Genomic DNA, 19,889 nt, shown 5'->3' on the forward strand with positions numbered 1-19,889 from the left:
AAGCAGGAAAATCATATTTATTTGATCATACTACAAATTAAACTTCTCCATTGTTTAGCCGGTACCAGAAACACCCAAGTCTTGCTTATTGGGAGGGTCATCTTTACCGGCCCCGAAAACCGGACCGCCTTTACCGGCAGCATCCTCCACCTTATCTTGAAGTTTGTCAATCTCAATCCCCTTGTCATCCTCCCATGACCTTAACTCAGTCCTTGGCCTACTCTTTTGCACTTGCTCTGGCACCGACTCGTACGTCGTCGCCGTAAAAGACATAGGCGGCTGCGCTCCTTGTGCTCCTGACATTATATTATTCTCGATCACTAGTATAGTAGTATGTATTATGCAAAGATATTGAAGAAGGGTAAGGTAATGGATAATTGTAAACGTAGCAAAGTTAAAATGGTATATAGCAGTGGGCTAGTGTACGTTTAAAGAAGGTGAAATAATATATTGATAAGGATGCATGGAAATGATGAGATAAACATACATAGAAGGATGAATAAAGCCATTTATAATTCAAATGCATTAGACTTTCACACGTAAACATGTAGGTGATACTTGGCAATTCATGGTATAAAGATCGATTTTTGAGCTTTGCCACCGCATCAGTAGGCTACTAAAGCTGTGAAGATTTAGTATTATTCGCTCTCTTCAATTATCAAAATAACTAACACAATAACATGATAGATTTTTTTTTGCTATTCAAATTTTAACTTTAACTTAAAGGTGATCATTGGGCGGCCAAAAAAGCCCATTTCTCAGGCTAATCCAGGCCAAGTTTTGTGTCAGAAGTTACGTATCCAAAATGGCCAGACCGTGCAGGTCTTTCGGGCCAGATCAAAAAAATCAACTACAAATTTTTAAAAATTGAGTCGGGCTGGTCTGGCCTAATTTTGGGCCAAAAAATCTGCCCAAAATCCGTCCAAATTTACATCAGACTGACTTTAACCATCTTTATACGGAGTAACTTTATATATATATATATATATATATATATATATATATATATATATATATATATATATATATATATATATATAATTTTCATTAATACGAAGTATTCAATTACATAAAAATAAGATCAACTTAGTATTTTGTCATGTGTGCAAAATTTAACTGGCCAGAGGGAGTACAATATTACTCTATCGGTTTTTTAGTATCATGTTTTGACTGCCACATAATTTTAGGTTAACTAATTGACTTTAATATAGAAAGATCTAAATAGTGTAATTTGAGTCGGATTATGACACGTTCAGACGTCCATAAAACCCATCACATTTGCCATTTCCCTGGTGGCTTTTTTACCGTAACAATATTTTCAACCATTCCGGGTAAGTAAATGGCTCAATAAATTCAGAAGCTTAGATAATTAAGCTTCCAACTTCTTAGTAGAGAAGCTTAGATAATTATGATTTCGGTTCTAATTGCGGATACCCAGAATTCATGGCCATCCTCATATACACTTGTGCAGATTTTGGGTTAAATTTACTATTATACCCCTTGGCTTGGGACTTTAAAAGTTGCAAATTTGCAAAGCCCATAGGCAACCGGGGTTTAGTGTCACATACACTCACACAAGCATCATATATAGACAGTTAGACACCCCAAAGTAGAGTTGAAGAAGCTTGAAAAAGGCCTAAAAATGGTGTTTGGAACAGCAATAAGGTTATTGATTGCCAAGAAACCAAAGCCAAAAATGAAACCAATAGAACTCAAATCTCAACAACCAGAACAAACTCAAACCATTACTCGCGCCATCTTCGACATCCTCAAGGACCACGGTCCTCTCACTATCGCTCAAACCTGGGAACGACTTCAGGTTCCTCTCTCTCTCCTTCCTCTTTTTCAATTGTTTTTTTTTAATCGAATGTTGATGATTTAATGTTTATTTCGGGATAGTATAAAGTTTTTTTGACTAATATTTGTTACTATGTAAATGCAATTGCTGATTAATCGTTGATTTCGGGATAATTTTGTTTATTATTTGATTAATAGTATGCAATTCTTTCTTCATACAATTGAATTGCTGATCATTTTTTTGCTTTTGGGATGTTAATTTTGTGATTTTGGGATTTAATTTTGTGACTAAGAATTGTTGGTATCCACTATTCAGCGGCTTTTGTTGTGATTTTGAAGTGAATTAAAGTCTATAATTTCACGGAAAAACGATAGTTCTAAGATTTCACCAGAATAAAATAAAAAATAAGTTTCAGGGCTTGTCTAATAAAGGTTGATCAGGTCCAATTAGGCGTATACATGAGGTGAAATGAGGGCTGATCAAGTCCAATATTTTAATGGTGATCCTTTTATTTTAATCTACGACCTTCTTACCAATCTAAGTTGTCAGTTTGTCACGTTAATAGTTCAAATTAAGGGCCTGTTCTGAGCTGAGCTGTGAGAGAAGGAAATTAGGAACTGAACTTGAACTGAACTTATTGGAGCTAAACTGAAGTGAAGTGAAAATATTCTGATGAGAACAGGCCCTAAAATCCTCAATCTATGTAAATGATAGTTACGGGCAGAGGGAGGACTGCCCTCGCTCTTGAATAAGCAGTGAAAGCTGAATGTGATACTATTAGGCTAAGGGCCTGTTCCGATTTACTGAAAACAACTGAATTGAACTGAAAAGAGCTGAAATGAATTGTTTATGAGAGAAGGAGATTAGGAACTGAACTGATTGGAGCTTAACTTAACTTAATTTAACTGAATTGACTGAAATTAAGCTAAAGAGAACATGCCCTAAATGTACCAATTTTTCCTAGCTAGAATGCTCTTAAATTGTTGATGATGTAGATTTTTCGATGCTAAAACTGTTACTAATAGTGTATATTTTGATCATATATGTGTCTATACCAATGTATAAAAAAGCTCAAGGCGCACTAAAGCGAGAGGGGTTCTGCTGCACCTAGGTGCGCCTAAGGCGTGCCTCAGTGCGCCTCACTCCAAACTCTTTGTAGTGAGGCGCACTATATGGGTAGTTAAAATTTTTTGGCAGAAGTGCGCCTCATGTGCGCTTCGTGCGCCTTGGGTGCGACTCATGCGCCTTGGGTGCACCTAGCCCAAAACGCCTCGCCAGACCAAAATAAGCGCTCACCCCTGATCGCCTTGCGCCTCTTCGCCTAGGCGCGCTTTTTCAAACACTGGTCTATACAGTCGGCTTTTACTTTGTATAAGAAACCTTACCCAGTCCTGAATTATTCTTGTTGTCTTGGTTGTGTGGCACGTGTGCCTAATTTGGTGTTCTGATTGATTTGGGAGCATTGCTGACCCTACTTATGGGATTAAGGCTTTGATTGGTTGATTTGGGAGCATAGGCTGCAGTAATCCTAACATTGTTCCATTATATGCATGGTGATTTTGATGCATTCTAAAAGTGGAAATCATTACAAACATTTTAAAGATTAAAAGCTTGTCCATAATGTTATCATTGTTACAAGTTCTGATGCTGTTGTAAGGTACTTCGTATTTTCAAGATAAGGATCATGGCTTGTTTGGCTGCTCTAGATCTGCTGCTGTAACTTTCAGGCACCTTTAACACAATTTGTCTTCTGAGTAATATTTGATAATTATCTTTTTACTTTTGTATTCAATTACTGCTAACGAGTATTGAGCATTGCCTTATAGCTTCTATGATCACAAATCCTTTTTCATGTGGAATGTGGACACAATTACCTGGGTAGTTGAGGAGGTCATGGTTCACCATTTCTTAAGTTCAATCTTCATTTTCTAGTTTCTGTTATGTGATTGCTAAGATTTTTTGTGTAATTTTCAGTGTTGATGATTCAGTTTATATTTAAAGTGTTGATTTAGTAGTTTGAATAGTCATGTGTTTGTTTGCTTAAATTATTTGAAGTGTGTTAGATAGACTGGGATTCAAGTAAGTGATTTATCCCAAAAGGGTTTGAGAATATGCTGTCTACTTCTAGCTACTAGATTGAACAAAGTACTACTTATTTGTGTTGGTCATTATTGATTATCTGATGTATGGCATAAGGAATACTAGCAACTTGTTTTAACCAAGCTGTAATACCTGTCAGGAAGTTGGTTTGAAGGAACTAACAAGCAAGACGCACATGAAAACAGTTATGAGGTGGATGCGAGAGAGACAAAAACTTAAAATGATTTGTAACCATGTTGGGCCTCATAAGCAATTTCTGTATACCACCTGGTTCACAAAGGCAAATATCAAGCCTGCAAAACCCGGAAGTTGTGCCTCAAAGGAGTAAGATATGTGCATCGCCATTAGTTTACCATTCAAGAATCATTTAGGCTTTGGAAACCTTTTTGGGTCGAGCCTGGCTTGGCTTCTAAATCATGGCTTTGATCAAGGCGCTTTGTCATATGTTTCTAGCAGTTGTTTGGTTTTGCGGTTTTGCTGTGAATACATCGTTCATGGATGTTATGAACTTCATTTCTCTCTGTACCTATACCCCCCTTTTTTTTACACAAGTAAAATACAAATAGCAAAATCAATGAACGGGAAGCTAATCAAGGAATTTTTTTGTTCGTTTCCTACGAAGACTATGGTTGGTTATAACTTGTAAGACTTGTAAACTAACAAATCCCTAAATGGAGCACAATTTGTTAGACATTGTATCTTGAGGATGCTAAAATCTCTAATCACTTTTACACATGATATAATTCAACTTTTGATTTTGAAAAATATTTAAGGGGCCAAGATTTGAACTATCTCACTCAAAATGCCACAAAATTAATTAATTTATTATTTACATTTCATATTAATAGAATACTTTTGGTGAACAGAATTTTTTTTTTGGTTAAGAGAGAAAAATTGATGTTGGCAAGTATGGGATGTTCAACTCATAAGTTAGATCCTGTTACCGATAATTTTCAAGTATGTTGTTTGATCCATTGTTTCACTTGAGTATTTACTTGAGTTGCCAAATGATCTCATTGAAGAAAATACTAATGATGGTGCCTATGGTTCAGATAACCCTCTTCAGTTCTAATAGGAGCAGGACATTGATCCTATGTTAGGTCTCTAATTGGTTTTTTGCCCACTATGGCCACTAAAGAAGACACCATGGCACACTAGCTAACTCTGTTAAGTTCAACGAAATGTTTAAGTGCTACAAGTGTATTCGTACTTTTGATAATGGTCTGTGCAACCTTGTATGGCAATGACTATTGTTGATGAAGGTGTCTGTGTTATTTCGAACTCAAATTTAACGTCTGCATCGATGTTACTATTCACCTTTATAACCCTTGTAGGTAGAGATACTGTAAAATCAGAAAATAAAGGTTGAAATGAGGGCCGAATTGTTTAATGTATGCATAATGCTGTGACGTGTTAAAAACACTGTCTTAGAAGCAAAATTTGCCCCAACTATGGTGCAATCGCAGATAGCGTTGCCCCCGCAAGATTTAACACAACGATCCTTCTTAATATAGACTCAAAAAGAGACGAGATTAGGAACTCACAATATGCTCAGAACTAATTTAGAGGACAATTGATAATTTGAGGAAGAAGAAGAAGAAGAGAACTTTTCAATTTATAAAAAACTGATTGTAAACTCGGGTTTTTAAAAGCTTTCAAAACTCGTAACTGCTGGAGTAAAGATAGAGGGCGAAAATCAGGGGAATGTTTTTGAACGAGTAAATCGTATGTTGACCATCAGTTATGACATGGCCCAAACACCACACCGCACACGTGCCACGAACCGAACTGGGTGGACAGCGGTGCGCATGGGGATGCCCCCTTCTAGCCCACTACAATATAATAGTGAAAGCACTTCAAACAACAAACCCTAAATCTTCATATAAAAACCATGTATAGGGAAGTTTAATAAAGGGGTTGTGACAATGATAAGCATTCATCCCTTCCTCCTTCCCCTTCTCTCTCTCTACATTGGCCAGTAGCTGATTTATTCTGGCCTTGCAATAGTTATGTACATAATGTATTACACAAGATCTTAATTCTCGATTTGAAATACATACGTATCATTCTTGTTGGGTTAAGTGGTTTAGTGTTTGAGGTTTGACTAATTCACAAAATGGGATACTGTGTTAACTGTTTGTTCCAAACGATATAAATTAATACTTAATACCTACACCCCTTTTAGGCAAACTTGCATCCCCCCCAACAAAATTACCATTATAGCCCTTCTAGATACCCACTCTTTCCATTTACTGCATTTTTCTTCATCCTCCATTTTCTCTCTCATCAAATATTTTGAAATTACACAATTCTGAAAAAAAAATCTTTAAATTTGTTACAATAATCAACAACAATGTCTGATATACGAGATGAAATTGTAGTATCAAAAGAAAAATCTCCCAAAAAAAAAAGGCGAAAATTAAATCATAAGTTTTTTTTATTTTTTATTTTTTTTTTTTTACAATTACACCCTTAATTTTTTTTACAATTTTTGTTTATCATAACTAATTAAGTGCAAATTAGAAAATATTGTTAAAAAAACAAGTAACAAAGTAGTAATATGAAATTTCAGTAGTAGTAGTTCATGATTTCTTGTAATTTTTATTATAATAATGATTTCTTATAATTATATTAGAATGATGTTTGATATACTCTATAGTAAGTTGAATTATTAACTTGTGGTGTGTATTATTAGATTATAAAACTACTGGACAAAAAAAATTAAAAAAAAAAGTTTAATTGCTATAATTTTATAGACAATTTGATATATTTCGTAGGATTATAGAAACGCGAATTTAGTTTGTAGTGGTTTTTTTAATTTTTTTTTTAAATTGTTCATTTTTATTTTGATAAATGTTCAATTATATATTAGCATATGCTATATGTTCATTCACATATTAATAGATAATCATTAGAATATTTCACAAATGTAATAAGAAATTTCAATTTAAATGGACTTCATGTTCATTTGTAGTAGGATTAATGTTCAAAGTATAATTACCAAAAAAAATTTAAATTATAATAACTGAAATTAAAGACACATTATCAATTTGATTTATGAAATTTAAGCATCAATTTTCAATTTATATTACTTATTTCAAAAATTGTTATTTGATGAATTTTGGCTAATGTAAATGTTCGTTTTAGATGGAAAAAAGATCACATTAGATGGAATTCATGTTCATTTTTATCATTTTCATATTAAAATGTATTTATTCTCTTTGCATTATATGTTCATTCTCATACTGAAACATGTTCATTTACAATCTAATATAATATTTATTTTTACATCTAAACATATTCATTTATTAGTTTTATACTTTTTTGTTCTTTTTTTTTATTATTTTTTTTTATTTTATGCGAATGAGGGAAAAACCCAAACAAAGAAAATAAAACACATCACCACCACCATCTGTGGCGAGGCCACCCCAACTAAGTCCTCCCAAAGAGTAAGCTTTATTTCGATTGGAGGATCATCGAAATAAACCACTCTTTCTTGAAGGCTAACCCCCAAATTAGCGAGCCTAAACATGGGCAACGGGCTGTGCCGTGCCGCGGTGGGGGGCGTGCCGTGCCTAATTTTGGCACACCCCAGCCCACGGCATGGCACGGCCCACGTGCCTGGCGGGCCGTGCCGTGCTGGGCCGCGGGCCAAATCGTGCTACTTTATTTTATTTTATTTTTTTTTAATAATAAATGTAAATAAAAAACGATATATATATTTTTTAATACAACTTAATTTTACATAAATAATGTGATTAATTTATGTTTATGTTAATGTTAATATATTTTGTTTTGAACAACTTTATTTTAATTAAGGTTATATAAATTATTTATCTAATTATGTTTAAGTTTATATAAACAAATAAAAACAATTTTATTAATTTAGCAAAAAACAACAATGCATATAATAAAAAAAAAATTATGAGTGCGATAATCCGAAAATACAAAAAATTGAAGAATAACTTATTTTATTATATGCCGGTAGCCGGTACAATAAATCGATAATACAAATAATTAATGATAATTAAAAATCGTACAATATTTGGTGAATAACTTCATTTATTATACGGAATACGAAGTTCGATAATACAAAAATTGTACAATAGTGTATAATGTAAATATGTAATAATGTAATTATTATTGTTCGTCTTCGTCTTCATCTTCGTCTTCGTCTTCTTGTGGTTCAAGTTCATCGGCCAATTGAGTTGATTGAGAAGTATGAGAACTAAAAGAAGTCGACGTTCCTTCATCGTCGTCGTTTTGTGCATAAGTACGATCTTGAGAACGAGTTTCGGCATCCAACCAATCCTTGAAGCAAACACACATTTCAAGTGTTTCGGGTTTTAGTCTTGTTCTTCTATCGTCTAAAACCCGTTCCCGACGCACTAAAAGCTCTTTCGAAGGCAACGGAGGAGACTTGGATAGCAAAATATCACGAGCCATTGCCGACAAAATTGGATGTTTCATGGTTTGTGATTTCCACCAATCAAGGATGTCGAGGCCAAACTTCTCTTCATCGTCCATGCCTTTCATGAAGTCGTAACTTAGGTACGTTTGCAACTCTGAAACATCGCTTTGTGTTCTCCTAGTTGATAACGATTCGTACCTGAAAACTTGGACATCATGTTAGCAGCTTGTGCAAATAAACCTTTGGCCCGTTTACTTACGTTTTTGGAGGTTTGAGAAGGGGCAAATCGAGACACGGTTCCATATTTACTTTCATAAACTCTATATAAAGAGAAAAACTCATTAGTCACCTTATTTTTAAAAGTTTCAACATCATCTTCAAAATTCATGTTACTATAATAAATATCAATTAAAAAAAAAGTGCCATCATATTTTTGCCTAGGATCTAAAATAGAAGCAAAAATATAAATCATAGAAATATTAGTGTAATATTTACGCCATTTTTCCTCCATAGATGGAAGATATCCATGATAATCATGTTGTGATCGGGGTTCGACAAAAAGTTGTGCAAGTAAACATGCATTGCTAAGAAAAGAATGGGAACAAGGATTATGTACAGAAGAAAAACAATGTGTCATACTATATAGTAATTGTAAAAACTGCATATACTTTTCACAATTAGCCCAATCATCTTCTAGTAAAGCACATTGTGGAAATTTCATATTAAGAAAAAGTGTTAAATGAACCTTGTACTCGATTGCCCGACTCAACATTTCATAGGCGGAGTTCCACCTAGTTGGACAATCCGGTGCTATTTTTATAGTCTTTATCCTTTGTTGCCTGCAAAAACCTTTCCATTCTTGATATCTCCAGTTAGAGCTATTAATAGACATAATAGCATTCCTTATTTTGTGATAAAATGGACCAATTGCTTGTGTTCCATCCTTCACACACAAGTTAAGAACATGACAAATGCATCTAATATGAAGTGCTTCTCCATCTAATACTAATTCGGTCAATTGGGGTTTAACCAAATTCGCACTATATGTCATAGAAGTTGCATTATCGAAAGTCATAGACATGATTTTATTCCTAAGACTATATGCAACAATGGCTTCCATTAAATGATGAGAAATGTTAAGACCGGTATGAGGGTATTCAAGAATTTTAAAGTGAATGATGCGTTTTTGTAACAACCAATCATTATCCAACCAATGACAAGTAACACATAAATAGTGAAGTCCGTATCCACTATCCCATGCTCCGGCAGTTAAAGAAACTCTACTAGGAAGATTAGCCAATTCATTTACTAATTTCAATTTATACTCTTGATAATTCTTCATGGCAGCAGATCAAACGGTTTTTCGGGAGATTTTTTTGTGTTTGGGTTGTAGTGCTCGGTTAATGTAGTTGTTAAAGGCATCATTTTCGGCGAAAAGAAAAGGTTGTTCGGCATGTACAATCATTCTCCCAAGTTCATCCCTATCTCTCTCATGACTGTAAATGAAGCCTTGTGGATGGAATTGAGAAATTTTGGGTTAGGTTGGATCATTAGATGGTCCACCACATCTTTTTGAATGTCTACTAAGGTGTCCCGTCCGTCCTTTGGTATCGACCGAGAAAATTTTACTACAAGTCCGACACCGGGCTTGGGTTCCATTTTTACTCAATTGATAATGTGCTCAAACTTCACTCTTTCGGTTGGTTTGAGCAAATTCCTCTTCGGTACACCACTCTAATATGTTAGGATTTTGGGTGTTAGGCATTTGGGTGGATTGTTCACTCGACCCAGAGGGTTGTGTTTGGCTACCTTGGTTACTAGGAATAGAAAATTCATGTTGTGATCCGTATAAATGAGGTGAGAATTGGGTTTGTTGAAATCCCGAACTAGGCATAGTCCAAGGAGCCATATCATCCATTTTTTCGTGCCCTCCCGTGGTTTGGGGATGAAAGAAAGGGGTGGAAGTGTTTGGAAAGGGCATGTTAGGGGAGTGAAAAGGCATGTTAGGGGAGGGAAAGGTGTTAGGGGGGGCATTGAAGTGTTTGGGTTTGGTGATTCCTTACGTTTTGACTTGGCTTTTCTAGAAGAGGAGGAAGTGTTCGGGTTTGATGCCATGATATTTAATAATAATAACAACAACAATAATAATACAAATAACAAATTAACAATAACAATAATAATAACAATTAACAACAATAATAATAACAATAGCAATAAGAATTAATAAGTAGTTTTTATATAAATTAAGTTTTCAAAAATAATTATAATAATAGTAGATTACTTAGGTCAATGAGATCCCAGGTAGGAGAGGTTAGGAACGACGTTGTCCTGAGCCCAAGTCCCGCCTTAGACAGATTTCACTAACAATCTAAATTATCCACAATAAAAATAGAAAGTAGTTTTTATATAATTAAGTTGTTCAAACTTCCAAGAAAACAATAATAACAATAATAACAACAACAACAATAACAATAACAATAACAATAACAATAACAATAACAAATTAAAATAAAGTTGAGTTAGATCTTACAATGACGCTTCAATTGATTTCCCAAATTTATAATTTTCCGAACTTATAATTTCTCGAATTTATAATTTCCCGAGTGTATATATATATAAGAATTTTTTTTTTTTTTTTTTTTTTTTTTTTTTTTTTTTGTAGTAGACTAATAATAGTAAAAATGTAAAATTTATAAGAGAGTAGGAATTTTTTTTTCTTTGCACAAAAGAGAAAGAGAGTACGATTGTAGGTATTAGAGAATAAGAATAGAGAATAAGAGAGAAGAGATGAGTTGATGAATTGTGAAAATTTTGGAGCAAGAAATGGGGTATTTATAAGGATTTTGGGTGGGAAAAATGGCCTAAAACTAGCCGTTTTATAGCCGTTTTAGAGCTGTTGGAAAACGACTACTTCCAACGGCTAGTTGGCACGGGCCGTGCCTGGCGGGCCTCGTGTCGTGCCATGCCCGGCCGTGCCACGTGCCGTGCCGGTGTACCGGCCCACGTGCCGGGAACCGTGCCACCCGCCGTGCCCGTGCCAAATCCGGAATTTGTGTTCACGGCACGGCCCACGGCCCACAGGTGGGCTGCCGTGCCATGCCGGGCCCGTGCCGGCACGGCCCATGCCCACCTTTAAGCGAGCCTATTCGCCACTCTATTCCCCTCCCTATATTAATGAATAAAAGAAAAAGAAGAAAACAAATTACAAAGACTACGACAATTATTAACGATGTGCATACATTCTCCATGTTGCTGATTTGCATTGTTAATAGCTTCTACACAAGCTTTGATATCCATCTGAATAATGAGCTTCCTGATGCCTTGTTGATTCGCCATTTGCATGCCTTATACTTTTTCATTCTCGCATTAAAAAAAATTTTTGTTTCAATTTTTGTTACATCTTTTTTGTTATCATATTCAAAAATTGATCAATAAATTTTTATGTTTGTTCATTCTCGTATTAAAGATGTTTGTTTAATATTAGTATATGTTCATTTTTGTATTGAAAGATGTTCCTTTAAATATACTTGTTCATTCTCATATTGAACTATATTTATTTTCTGGAAATGTGTTCAAATTTATTTTTGTAAATGTTTTTTGCATTATCCTGTTTTATTTATAGTGTATTTTGATTGTTACCAACATTTTACTTTAAAATGTCTTAATCTGTTATTACACGGGATAATGAAATTAAAAAAAAAATGAAGACGATTATGTATATATTGAGAAAAAAGATATGTATCAAGGAAAATACACAAACATCTAGAAGTCAAAAGTAGTCGTACAACCGTATATCAAGGGCGATGATTCTATGTACTTTTAATTTATACCAAATTTGTTAAATTAAAATACAATAATAGTTTTGTAAGGCATATATATATAATATTTAAATGATATTTTTTCAAACAAAGCCTATTAATTTAACTAAACAATAAGACAAATTAATATAAAAAACTGTCTAAAATTAAAAGTGGAATAAAAATACTAATTTGGATATAGCACGTCGTATTAGCAGGATTATTAAATATTTAATGATACAAAATTAAACATTTTCATATATAAAAATGAATATTTTATATGTAATTTTAAACCGAAAAATTATAAGATGACGTCATTTGATGAAAGGGGATGCAGAGTTGCAGACAATACTACCTGCATAAGGGTGTAGCCGTGTAGGTAAAAATTTGTAATATTCATTTGTCTGTCCATTCCATTTTTTGGGCTATTATTGATGTGGGCCAACTTTTATACATAGACATTTGTGTTAATATATTTCAAGAATGTGATGATTACTTACATTACTTGACAAACTCCTTACAAAAATAAAACAATGATTAACATCTTTAAACTATACTAGTTGTGGTAGCGAGCACGCTATCGTAATTTTTGTATTTCAATTGATAGTAAAATTTTGTAAAAATAAAAATGATAAAGTTGATTTAATTTAGATATCTTGATTTTAGTTAGATAAGTTTAAGACTAATTTTGTATTAACAACATAGGTATGTGATACACGGTTATAAGCACAATAAACTTCTATTTTTGAAAGGTTAAAAATAGTGTAAAACCCTTATCTATTCCCTCTTAGAACTATAAATGTAAATGGTTTTGCATGGTTTCAGGTCCATCTTGTTTATTATTACGGCCTAAAGGCTAAAACCATGCAAAACCATTTGAAAATAGAAATGATCATGTTAGAGATCAGTGATGCATAACCTTTGTAAGACATTACTTGAGACTTTCAGACAATTTGACTAAGCAAAAGGAAATTTTGGAATTTAGAACCTCAAAAATGGGGGGTGTTGAATTTTGGTACCCGTTTAAAATTTTATTTTATTTTGGTACCCATCAAACTTAAAAAATATAGCTTTTGGTACTTCCGTCTATCTTCTGTTAAGTTTTCCGTTAGTGGGGCCCAACTATAGTCCAGCCACCCCTTCCTCCTCCTCAACCACTACACTATCAGCCCCCCCACCCTCGCGTATTGGCTGCCGGCGACCCCGAAAACAACCCCTTCACCTCCAAACACACCACCGACTCCAACCACAAATACACCCCACAACAAGAACCGCATCAACAACCACCTGTCACTTCCCCTTTATTGCAGCAACACTGCAGCCCACTCCAATACACAAAGCCACCACAAATACCACTAATCATAACCTGCAAAACCACCGAAACCACCCTCCATCTCCACCTGACCGTCGGCGAGCAACAACACACAATTTGCAGCAGCTCCGCAACACACAACCTACAAAACCACAGAAACCACCACAACGAACGCTAAAGCTGCTAGCCGAAACCAACACAAAACCATGCGAAATGCAGCCCACTACAACATGCAAAACCATCGAAACCAACACACAACCTACAAAACCACCGAAACTTGTATGATTTGAGGAGAGAGAAAATAAATTGAACTCTAAAACCCTAACAAATTGATTTGGGGGAAAGGGGTAAGGGGTGGTTTTGGGGGCAGCCAAGAGTGGGAAAGGGGAGGGAGATCGGCGGGGGAAAGGGAGGGGGTGAGGTCGCCGGTGCCGGGGGAACGTTTGGGCACCGGTAGCCGGCAAAGGGAGGGGGAAAGGTGGCTGACGGGGAGGGGAGAGGGGTGGCAGTGGCTGGGTTTTGTTTTATTTTTTTTTTAAAAGTTTTTTTTTTTTTTACAAAAAAATTATTAATTAATTAGATAATGGGCCCCACTAACGAAAAAGTTAACGGAACATGGACGAAAGTACCAAAAGCTATATTTTTAAAATTTGATGGGTACCAAAATAAAATTAAATTTTAAACGGGTACCAAAATTCAACACCCCTCATTTTTGAGGTACCAAATTCCAAAATTTCCTAAGCAAAAATATAAGTTTGTAACTATAACAATGCATTGTAGAGTACTTGAACTTTAGTATATCTTAGACAATAGCATGTCATATTTAGGACACTCTGAGAATAAATTTTACAAAATGTGAAGAAAAATGAAACAAAAGGTAAAGAAAACGTTACATATAAATTTAATGAACACCACAGTACGTATGTAGTCTTTAAAAAGCAAATTGCTAGTTACACAAGGGAAAAAAGGTACAAGTAAGCTTGCAATAAACTAAACACATCAAGCAGCCTTGAAGATTTTAGAATAGATCTCTTGGGTTTAGTTCCGTGTCCTAGCATTGCTTTGTCATGCCCCTTCTGGTTCTAGCTACAGATTTTTCATGCTAAACAAGAACCCCGTCATCAAGAGCATATTTACGAAATTTGACCAACTCTTCTCTAGCTGCATCTGTTTATTTGCCCCTAGTTCTATTCTTATTTTTCCCCATATGTACAATGATGTGACGTTATTTTCATCGTCCTTGGCTAGAACCTAACACCAAATCCACCAGTAAGTATTCGGTATCACAAGACCTAAAGCAGTGTATTGTGAACTGAGAAAATAGCACAAAATAAGTTAAATATTTTTAAACTACAAAAAGTAATAAAGGAAGAATAACAAAGATTTGATGTATGAATTTCCTCCCCTACATTCAGTTTAGTAAGTTTCTGGCTGCCAGATTACTAATTCACTTTCTAGTTTCTAACAGAATATTGACAAAGATTATACAATCCTAGTTTGCTGTATTTATGTCCTTCATGTACAATTTTTTCAAATTCATGTGGTACTGGCTTACTGCAGATAATCTTCAAGGCTTTAGTAGTTTGGATAATGACTTTTGTACTGAATTTTTGTGGTACTGGCTAACTGCAGATAATACTCAAGATTGACTGTAAAGACTATCTTACCACATTCACCCTAGTAGTGTTAATAACCCTCTTTGCACTTATTTGAAGCTAAATAGTATAGATATACTTTACATTGATTGCTGAAATAATATAAAAGTGTTACCTTGTTTGCAAGGATGTCTAGTGTTCCACGATTTGTTGTCAGATTTGAAGATACACCACAAGAATGCAATTGAAACTACATTATTATAGAATCAATTCTCTTTCTAGGATCATGCTGCACTCCAACCATAAACACTAACACGACAAGCAACATAATCTAAAGTGAATTGTGGTTTGACATATGTAGAGGTAAGCTTGCAGATAGAAAAGAAGATAAATAAAGTAGTAAGGCTCAAAGAAAAAGCTAAGGTAGCCAATGCATGGAAGAATTAGCTAGAAGTGTATGTAAGTTTCTATCTACTCATTTGTAACTCATAAGTTTATACTATCAATCAGGTGCATCATCATATAGCTTAATATGAAACATTTGAGAAGAAGAGAGACGACGACCCAATTTCAAAAACCAAATATTCAAGTCAAGTAAAATAGATATATTCATCAAATTTCACGAAAAGCTATTAAAAAGGGACTTTATGTCCATAAAATTAGAAAAATACCTATTTAAAACCACTAAAATCGATGAGCTCCAATGGACATTCAAGAACTTAGCCTCAAATGAGTCATAATTAATCCTAAGATCATTTTCAAATGTGTTAGTTTCAATTATACAAGAAATCATAGAAAATCTTCACAAAATAGTTGAGTCGGACACTTGGACACGTACTCGTGTCGGCCATGAGTACCCTAGTCCGAGTAACATAGGTAATATGTGAACATTATCATCAATAGATAACCAATAAATATTTTAAAATTAGAAGCACAATTACAATGACAAATAAATTACTATTTGAGATGATTCCTAGGCTTGATAAATTAAGATTTTGTCGAGTAATTAGCGATTCAGTCACTAATTTGTTCGGTAAAGTCTTTTAAAAAAAATGAGCACTCTTCTAATCTTCATTACAAATTTGCAATGGTAATGCCTGATATCTTGAGAACCTTTATGTTGAGACAAGAATGAAAGAACAAAGAGCCTAGTGATTGATAGTCTCCGGTAATCACTATCATTTCATAGTCCAACGTAATACTGCAGTAAAAAGAACATAGGAAAAACACAAATTTGATTTTTTTTGCAAGTAGTCACTGATAATCACCATATCCCTCTAATATCATAGTGTAATGTAAAACTACAATTATTTTAAGGTTTGTGAGAAAAGCTACCCTTTTTTTTTATTGAACAAATGTGAGAAAAGCTACTTGATATAATGTTTTTGGGAGCTTTAATCTATTTTAAGCAGCCACTTTTCCTCATTCAATATATCAAGACGTTGCAAGACAAGCTCTGATATTATGAGCTCCTGTCTTTCCTGCATATTAAAAACAAAGATAGAATAGTTATAACCAATAAGTTAAAGAAAACAAAAGAAGTGTCAAGCCGTCAAAAAAAGGAGGGAAAAATTTTCAAGTTTTATGGTGACAAATCCTTATTCAGTAGAATTCAGTTAAGGAAATGTAAACATCTATCAATCCTTGTCTTTATGGACAAATATCTCATTATGATAACGGAAAAGATGCCACAAAAGTAGTAGCTCAGCATACAACTAAAAGACATACAACTAAAAGACTGAATTCACAAATACTTTAACAAATAATTTTTAAATTCAGGAGTAACTTAGATGGTAAAGTATGAACCAGAATAATTAACTGAATTTGAAGGAAGATTACAACATACACCCTTTTCCTAAGCTTTGCTTCTACCACCAACGACTTATAGAGATTAGAAAACCATTATTTTCATAGCATATGATATAAATGCACAGATTATAGTTATGAAAACACGAAATTTTCTTACTGAGTAAAACTCATGCTTAGGGCTTGACAGGACAGATTTCTCATTGTATGCATTTTAGCTCTTCTCTACGACTCTACTACATTCGGAGTCTCAAACTGAGATCTTCTTCATTCGCTAGACGTCCTAAGATCAGAAGTCTTTCTCTAAAGGGTGTCGTTGTCTCTGCTGAAAAGCCTTTGACTTTCTCAGTCTCGTCCTCTATTTTCTCTGATTCAGGAAATAAAATGTACAGTTTAATACTACATATATACGAATCAGCTACCTCAACTCAAAGGATGACAAACAATTGAAATCAACTACTCAAGTCATAACCAATGTTTATCTACTCATTGTTTTTAAATTTTATCCAAATTTAAATTTTAAATCAAAGATCACTTCTAAAGAAAAAAAAATCCAGAAAGAAGTAGCTGCAAAAGGTATCATCAAAGAAAAAGAATATACTTCGGAATAAACAACAAATTAAAATTTTCTTCTACAGATCAGTTATGATTAATCAAAGTTCATTTAGAATCATTAGACAAAAGAACGAAAAGAACAAATATATTGTATGAGTAAAATCAACCTTCAGTGATTTGGTATCCAGGACCATAGATACCAGTTGGGTGGAATTGCAAGAATTCAAGATCCTGCAAAACAACAATTAAGCTTAAATTTTGAACTTCAAAGCCACCAAAAAAAAAAAAAAAAAAATACTAATGAGCTATTTCCTAGAATCTTGTATTCCTGTTGCAATTTCCATCCAAAGCTCCAGATTTTTATGATTTTTTTTACAGAACTTTAGGCCCAAATATTATAATCTTACCCCTTATTCATAGAAACCCAAGCTCTAATTTCACCCACGTCAATTATCTAATTACACTGGGTTTTAGTCCCCTCAACTTCCTGATAAATCAAGCAATTAAATTAAAACTAAAAGAACCAATGAATTAATGTGCTTGGTTCTTTTTCCTTTTTTTTTTCTCCTGTTAACCAAAAAAAAAAAGAACCAAGCACACTAATTTAGCTTGTCATGCAGACGGTAGAGAACATTAAAGCATGTCAAACTTGCATATTCTTACTAAGCTCCCATAGCAAACAAACCCAGAAAAATCAGAACAGGCAACAAATTTACAAAACTCACATCTCTTCCGCATCCCAACCATTGTTGGACCTCATCATTGTCTTCTTACTCTAAACTCCAAAATTTTACAAAACCCCAGTAAAAAGATGCAGAAATTAAAAATCTCAACAATTTTCACACGAAAAACACCGATCAAAGCATCTCTAAAATTGGGAAGAAACAGTATACCCTAGAAATCCAATTTTTCATTTAAAAAAACTCGAAACTCAACTCACAAACAAATACCCATATAAACAACATGAAGCTCAATTAATTGATAACAAACAGCGAAAATTTGCCTAAACAAATTGCAGATAGAAATCCCAAATTAATGTAAATTCAAAAACATATATTCATACCTGAATTCATAAGCACCATTAAAGTGCTTTTCAGAGCACCTTAAAATAAAATCCCACCTCCTTCTCCGGCCCGTTGTTTATGCGATGAGGGTTCTAAAGAATCCAAAATCTGAAACAAACCATATTTCAATCTAGGGATTTTGATCTTTCAAATCCAAGTCCAATAAGAATCCTAATTTACGTAAATGATTAAACAATCGAGAAATGATTTTCGATGATTATAAAAAACAATCATCGTATCTTAGAAGCTGCTTCAATGGATCAATTAGAAAAAGAAATAGAAAAGAGAGAGAATTATACCTTGAGATCGGGAATCATCTTCCACAACCGTAACCTTAGCAACCGCGGCGCTAGAACCGGAGGAATCGAAGGAACATAACCCTGTCGAAAGGGTTGTCGGTGGTTTTGAGCCCGTCACCATCGTTGCGGAAGGAGGTGAAGAATACTAAAGGGACATATTTTCTCTCTTTAGAATACTGAAGATGGCTTTGAGTGTGAGAACTGAGAATAGAAATGATGAGTGAGCTGAATGTAAAGTTGTACTGTTTGAAAGGGCAAAAACGTCCTATCACTATTCATTTTCAATAGTAAGCAAAATACTGTTCCTAAGCTACAGTAGGAAGGTTTTCATTTTTTTTAGAAAAGGTAAATATATATATTGGTAATAAGCCGCCCCTTTTTTCTTTTTCTTTTTCTCTCTTCTCTCTCCTTTCTTCTAGGTTTTTAGTTTTCTTGGCCGTTTAGGCCGGAAATAGTCTAATTTCTTAGACTATTTTTGACCCTTTTTCTTTAATTCAATTTAGTTTTTTTTTTGTTTTACGTTTTGGTTTGTTTGTTTTGTTTTGTTCTCTCCATTTGTGAGAGTCTGTCCCAATTTTCTGGGATTTTTATTCTCATCCATGGATGGGAAGAATTTTATTTTTAGGGTTCTTATAATAATTGGGAATGTGATTTAGATTCCTATGGGTCTGGAATTTGTCATCAACTAGTCGATCAAAACATCAGCGTGGATTGTTGAGATCTCAACTTGGAAAGATGCACAATAGATTTTCTAAAAAAAAAAAGCACAAAGGGATAAGGAGGTTTTTTTTTTTTTTTTTTTTTTTTTTTTTTTTTTTTTTTGTGAAACAAGAGATATGGAGTTTAACTAGGTGGAAATCATTAAACAAAAAATTTAGGGGCCGTTTGGTTGGGGTTAATAATCAAAGGAAAAGGGAATGAACATGCCTCATTCCCTTTGTTGCTGTTTGTTTGTCATTTTTTTCATTCCCTTTACCCATTTTTATTATTGAGTTTACCCAAAATCCTTCTACATTAATTCCCCACCCCCTAGACTTTTCCATTCCCTTTCCTAAGCCACCACTACACACACCAGCCACTTATTTAACTAGGTGGAAATCATCAAATCATCATATAATCCTTCTACACGGAGTTTAACTAGGTGGAAATAAT

General features: G+C 34.1%; 1 long non-coding RNA gene across 2 annotated transcripts; it reads right to left on the reverse strand.

Moving 5' to 3' along the window:
• Nucleotides 1-14,284: 14,284 nt before the first annotated feature.
• On the reverse strand, nucleotides 14,285-18,949 carry LOC145592416 (uncharacterized). 2 transcript variants are annotated; one of them, XR_014102412.1, is made up of 8 exons: nucleotides 18,738-18,945; nucleotides 18,438-18,546; nucleotides 17,542-17,605; nucleotides 16,980-17,186; nucleotides 16,349-16,494; nucleotides 15,685-15,759; nucleotides 15,189-15,322; nucleotides 14,285-14,669 (listed from the first exon to the last, which is right to left on the reverse strand). It is a non-coding gene; the product is annotated as an uncharacterized LOC145592416 (long non-coding RNA). The 2 variants fall into 2 exon arrangements; XR_014102411.1 differs by having other exon boundaries at nucleotides 15,685-16,494; nucleotides 18,738-18,949.
• Between the last annotated feature and the right edge of the window lie 940 nt (nucleotides 18,950-19,889).

Source organism: Chenopodium album, chromosome 18 (genome assembly GCF_948465745.1).
Source record: "Chenopodium album chromosome 18, dcCheAlbu1.1, whole genome shotgun sequence".
Classification (NCBI taxonomy): Eukaryota; Viridiplantae; Streptophyta; class Magnoliopsida; order Caryophyllales; family Amaranthaceae; genus Chenopodium; species Chenopodium album.